Genomic DNA, 6576 nt, shown 5'->3' with positions numbered 1-6576 from the left:
AAAATATAAAATATTAACTAAGCCTCGAAATTTCGATACTATATGTCTAGATTTCGATACTATATGTCTAGATTTTGATGCTATATGTCTAGATTTCGATACTATATGTCTAGACCTTTGCTCCTTCTATGAGCAAAATTTTCAGGCTTGCATAATATTTTTCTGGACAAAAAACTTAGTTAGCCGTTTTTAAAAATCGGCTCAAAACGAGCCTTTTAACAACACTAAATATTTTATTTTTTTTTATTCTAAACAGATATTTAGTATATTAAAAATACTATGTATTTATAAAAAAAATAAAAATGATATTTTTAATAAAAAATATAACATATATACTATATATTATATAATAATGTATTTAATCCTTTGCGTATTTATTCCAAGGCAGGAAAACTATATTTTTATTATGTAATAGATACTATGAGTGTTAGCTAGTGTTAACTTTCACCAAACATTATATTAATCATAACTATATATAATCATTATAACCATATCTAATTGACGAATATAATTTATGTTGTATAAATTTTTTAAAAAAATACGGCCCGTTCCTGCCCGGGTATCTAAAAAAAAATTTTCAGGCCAGGCCCAGCCCGGCCCGGGTTTTTTTAAAAAAAATTTTTCAGGCCCGGCCCGGGTATATTTTAAAAATTTAAAATACGGCCGGCCCTGTACCCGGGCCGGGCTTAGGGCCGGGCTTGCAGGTCTCTGACATATATAATACCTAGACTGACGATTCATTCAAAATTAGCTGGACCCGCCATTTTGGTAACACATATAGTAATTATTATCATGTTAAAAACTACTATTAAATTGATAACTTGCTTCCTTATTATCTCGATAATCCGGTAATTCTTTAATAAAGTTTGCATCAGATATAGGAATAATAAGGCTCTCGTTTAAAATTTTAATAATGATTAGTGTAACCAAGATGGCGTTTCCAGCTGATTTGCATTGATGTAAATTTTTAATGAATGAATCGTCAGTCTAGGTATTATATATGTCATTGTTTGATGCAGTTTTATCTCATTTTTATCTTTAATTATTACCAAACAGAATTACTGACGATGTTAAGGAAGTCTTTAAGAGGATTTGTTAATTGTCAATGAATAGGATTGTTATCTTAATATTATTTAATTATTATTCTTTTAGTCCCACATCCGTTTATATAGAATGAATTGTATATATATTTTTTTTACATGTTATGTTAATATAGTTTTATATATTATATTTTCTTAAATATTTATATTTTTTAAACTATGTGAACGTAGAGATCTGCAAAGTAAGGCCCGGCTCGTACCCGGTTCCCCGGACGGGCCTAATTCTATTTAAAATAATTGGGTTCGGGCCGGGGAGTTGGGTCGGACCTTGGATTTTTAAAAAAATATATCTAAATTTATCAATTTTATATTGAATTTTTTTATGTAAATAAAAATATTTGATTTTATTTATTGAAACTAAACGACATATAACATATGTCTTTTATTTTGAGTAATTATAAAAATTAATTTCTATATTTAAATAAATCCAGGCCGGGCCGGGTCGGTAAAACTTTTTTAAAAAATTTCGGTGGGCCGGGCCGGCATAACTTTTCTAAAAGAAATTTCGGGCCGGGCCGGGCTTGAAAAATAGGCCCGATGCAGATCAGGTGAAGTATTTAATTTATTGAAATAAAGATATTATTTTAAAAAAAAGGTCTGTATAAGGGGACTGTAAGAATCCAAGTATATTATTTCTGTTTTAATGATAAAATTTATTTAAAATCAAATTTACATAAAAAATTATATTAAATTCGACATTACAAAAATTTTTTAAATTCAAACGCAGTTTGAAGATAAATACTAATTAACACTTTTTTAGCTAGAATATTTCTGATCATTCATGCAAACAGTGACATAACTAAATTTTAAAACTTATAAAAGTTTTTAAATTTATAAATTTATGTGGCGGTCGTTTTTATCACTCGCGCCCCACTTTTTAATTTTATGAAAATTCTGATATCGCTAGAGAAAATAAAAATTTTAAATTTTTTTGAATGAATAGTATTGTACTATTATTTTAAAAGGTTCATTCAAAAAAAAATTATGTCAGGCATTTCAAAAATTATGTGTTGACATTTTTTGTCAATGCAGAGTATTCTTTTTAAATACATAAGTATGCATTCAGACAATTATGATATTAGCCAAACTCAACACATTATTATGTTTATGTAAAATCAAAATTTATATACTTTATGTGAAAATATTTGATCATTTTTTACATTAGTATAACTTCTCAATATATGATCCAAGCCCTTTAAGATCTGCTATTTTTTTTATGATTCAAATATTTTACTGAACACTGACCAATTAAGAAATAAAAATAAACGAATTAAAATATTGACAAAGGGAAGACTGGCGATATTATTTTAAGGTAACTTGATGAGATATAAAAGTAAAGTTTCATATAATTTAATAAAATATCTTAATAACCATATCCTAATACTCATTAACAAAGGATATGTATATATATTTTAAGTTATTATAATGATATGTAAAAGTTAAAGTTCGTATACTTCCCAATTTCAAGAATTTGCCCGAAAACATAAATAATATTTTTTTTATGTTTGCGACTATTTATTCTGCAATAAAAAATTTCATAATATGTTTTTATAAAATTATTATTATGAAGCTAGGAAATAGTCACTATACATTTTTTTCCATATACATTGCGTACCTAATTCCTAATAGTGAGTTGTATTATATTAATTATTATATTTAGATATATATATATAAGTTGTATAAAAAATCGGTATAAGTATGAAATTTATATCTTGATAATTAAAACACAAATTCTAAAAAGGGACACGGAATGGAATATTTCGATAAAACTTTCACTTAAAATGACGTAAGGGGTACAATACCGAAATAGATCACTTTTTATTTTTATCAGAACTTGTGAACCCAACCAGGACACTGATTCTAATTGTAATTTTTTAACGTACTTGGTTAAATGTAATTATTTAAAACTTGGATATCAATTGTAATATTATTGCATTTTAATTGTAAAATTTTAACGGAATGGCTGCAAATTCGATTTAATTATTTTGAAAACATTTTAGGTTTAAGATATAAATATTGTAATGACATGAAATTCAAAATATTATATTTAGAGAAAAAAAAAGTGTGCTGAAATCTAAATTATAAGATATTTAATATTAATAGAGAGAACGATGTTATATTATATGAAATCAAAATTTGGTAGTTTGACATTTTCAATAACAATATATTTTTTTTAAATGTATAATTTAAAATATTAAATCAAGCCTTTCTTGGCGAGTTAAATCTAACTCGCGAAGAGATAAATAACCAGAAATTGAAGGTTAATTCTGATTTAAGAAAACAAAGAGAATTACTTAGACACGACCGAAAATTTTTTGTAAGAGAGCCCAAAGATATTATCACAAATGAGGGATCTTCAATTTTGTTGGAATGTGCTTTAAATCAATCGGCTTTACAGAAATTAACTGGATTTCCTATCGATACTAATAAAATTGAAGTTCAATGGTATAAAAATGGAGAAAAAATAGTTTATGACTCCGATATTAGAAGAATTCATAATCCACGGTTATATGATCATAATGCTTATATTAAAATTATATCCTTACGAATTATATGCTTTAAGAATATTATTTTGCATAAAATTATTCTCATCATAACAAATATAATAAGAAATTAATAACTTAAAATTCTTATAAAACTAGGTAAAACAATTTAATTATTAAAAACGTATAATTTTAGTTAAAACTTCTATAAAAAATATAAATCATTAGGTATATAATGCCTGGAGATGTTAATAAGGGTATTTATGATTTAATAATCAATAATGCACAAATGAAAAAAGATAGCGGAAGATGGATGTGTATTGTAAACAATGGTATTATTAAATCTTTAGCGTCAACTTTAAACATAGTTCAAATAGGTGGTATTTTATTTATTTTTAATGCGGTATTTAATTACTTTATAAAACAATCAAAATTTATTTTATACAAAAATATTTTATAGTTTTGATTTTATTTATTTACAATGTAATATGACGTTATACTCTAACAATTTAGCGTTTTTTAAAAGTATGATAAAGTAATAATACTTCACTTAAAAACACAGCTTATTATTTCGAAATACTTTATTGTTTTAAAAAATTCTATTATATAAATCATTTATAGTACCATCAACACCTCAAACCTCAACTTTAACGATACCAAGTTCTTTAAGGCAAAATGTTTTATCCGATATACAAAGTATTTAAATATTGTTATTTGCATGTAGAGTACAAAAAGTATTTTATGTTATAATTATTAGCTTATCACGACTGCTTAGATGATAGATTTTTAGTCACGATGGATTTTGATTTATCTGAAAATGTTTCAACTAATAACCCTATGACGAACAATATTAAGCATTTGACAATGTATGTTCCAGCTTCTTCCTTCATTGATCCGCCATATATTGATCTAGTGAGGAAAGGCATTACTAAAGAAGCATTTAAAAAAAATTTTAGATTAAAAAGAAAAGTTGATGATTTATTTCACACAACCAAAAATAATTGTAGATTAAATTTTACGTACACTCATATTAGTAAAAAATCCATATCCTTTTATATACCATATTATGGTTGTGGATCTACTATAACTTCGCATAAAGTATATTATTTTATAATTTATTATCGAGATTTTTATTGTTTAATTTAGCACAATAGATGGTTTAACAACATAACTGCTAGTATAAATATAGTATTGATCAAAAATAATACCGATATAGGTAACTGATATATGAATAAACCATATTTTCTACATGTATAAATAAGTTTTTCAAAAAAGAACAGAAATTAATAGAAATGGTTGGAGAAATAGTTTTATTATCAATCCGCCAGTAAGAAGTCTGGGAACTTTTACTTTATTTTGCTATAAACTCAAACAAAATTTTCCCATAAAGATTAATATTTCTGAAGTTGATACAGTTGGTTTGATGTTTATGCCTCTTAATACCTCACTTTTATCAGTGCCGAACAAAAGAATACTTCCGAAAGTAATAATTGTTATTAAAAAGAGAATCTTATTTTTATAATGATAGGATTGTATGTTGGAATTGGGGGAACCAAACTTTAACTGTTTAATATTTTATTAAGCTTGCTTTTAAAATTAAGATTTAGTAGAATTTAACTGCGAGTCAGACCACTTTAATGTTTCACTACAATTTTTGGTTCCTTATATTGGTGATGTCCGTACAATATCGAAAAGTCTTAAATTTTTAGATATATGCACTCATGGTTTAAGGGGACAAAGAAAGTACACTTTTAAAATATATTACAAACAATGTTCTTCCAACTCATCATGGCATGAGAAAAATTCAGACAGTAGAACAAAAGTATAAAATATCTAGATCTAATTAAATTAAAATACTATTTATAAACAAAGCATATATACCCGCTTAACGAGGTAAAGGAATACAAAACTATACTATATATGGAACAGCATTGTGCTAGAACTTTTACTAAAAGAAATTTAGAGTGTAAGGTATGATAATTGACATAATTTGTTTGACGAAATATTAAAAAGTATAACCGATAAGAAATATGAGATTAAATGAAACTGTTAAATTAAATCTAAGAGAGAATCCCTGTATATTTTATTTATCGTCCTAATATGAGAATTAGTAACTATTATTTTTTATTCCTTAAATTAAAATGACTAGTGATAAATAAGTGGCTTTTTGAATATTATGCAATCTTTACATGATAATATAATATATTGACCTGTAGATTTAATTCAACTATCTATTTAGATAATGATACTTTAGAGATTTACAAAAAAATTTGGATTGGGTCAGCAATATGCTAATATTTTTCATATTTCTTTTTCATTTTTTAATGGAATTCAAGCTTTTAAGGCTTGCCATTTAGAAAACTCAATATGGGGCTAAGCTCCTCTCGAAAAATATAAAATACCGAGTGTTTCGGGCTAGATATACTCAAATTTATCTTATTTCTTATATACTAGAAAAATAGAAAGTGTGTGCATTAAATAAATGAAATATGTTACATATGTTTAAACTAACTCTTTGCAGATGACAAACGAGTTTATGTTTATTATAATATATATTTTTTTAACTAGAGTTAGGCTATGAATTGTATATTATTTTGATCTAAAATTTCTAAAACTCACCACTTCAGAATTAAGCTAGAAATAGGAAGATTTTAAAATGTAATTACTAAATGTAATCAACTTTTTAATAATATTTAGAATGTAGTAGGGTTAGGGTCATAGTAGCTAATGCAAATAATATTTTATAATGTTTATATAATTTTTATTTCAAGTTTTGGAATCCGGTGATGGAAACCTTCGTGTTTAGCAAATGAAAACCTATGAATCATGAAAAATATATAATATTTGATAAGTTTGATATGCTTTGTTCCAGCTTAATAACATGTTTAATTTATCAATCGATTAAAAAAATATATATTTTATTGATATTATATAAAATTAATGAACTATAATTTGTGTCATTATCGATTAAATATGCACAAAATTTTACCTTT

Source organism: Gordionus sp. m RMFG-2023, chromosome 1, assembly GCF_954871325.1.
Source record: "Gordionus sp. m RMFG-2023 chromosome 1, tfGorSpeb1-WG-v2, whole genome shotgun sequence".
Taxonomy (NCBI): domain Eukaryota; kingdom Metazoa; phylum Nematomorpha; class Gordioida; order Chordodea; family Parachordodidae; genus Gordionus; species Gordionus sp. m RMFG-2023.
Note: the sequence above shows the minus strand (reverse complement) of the source record.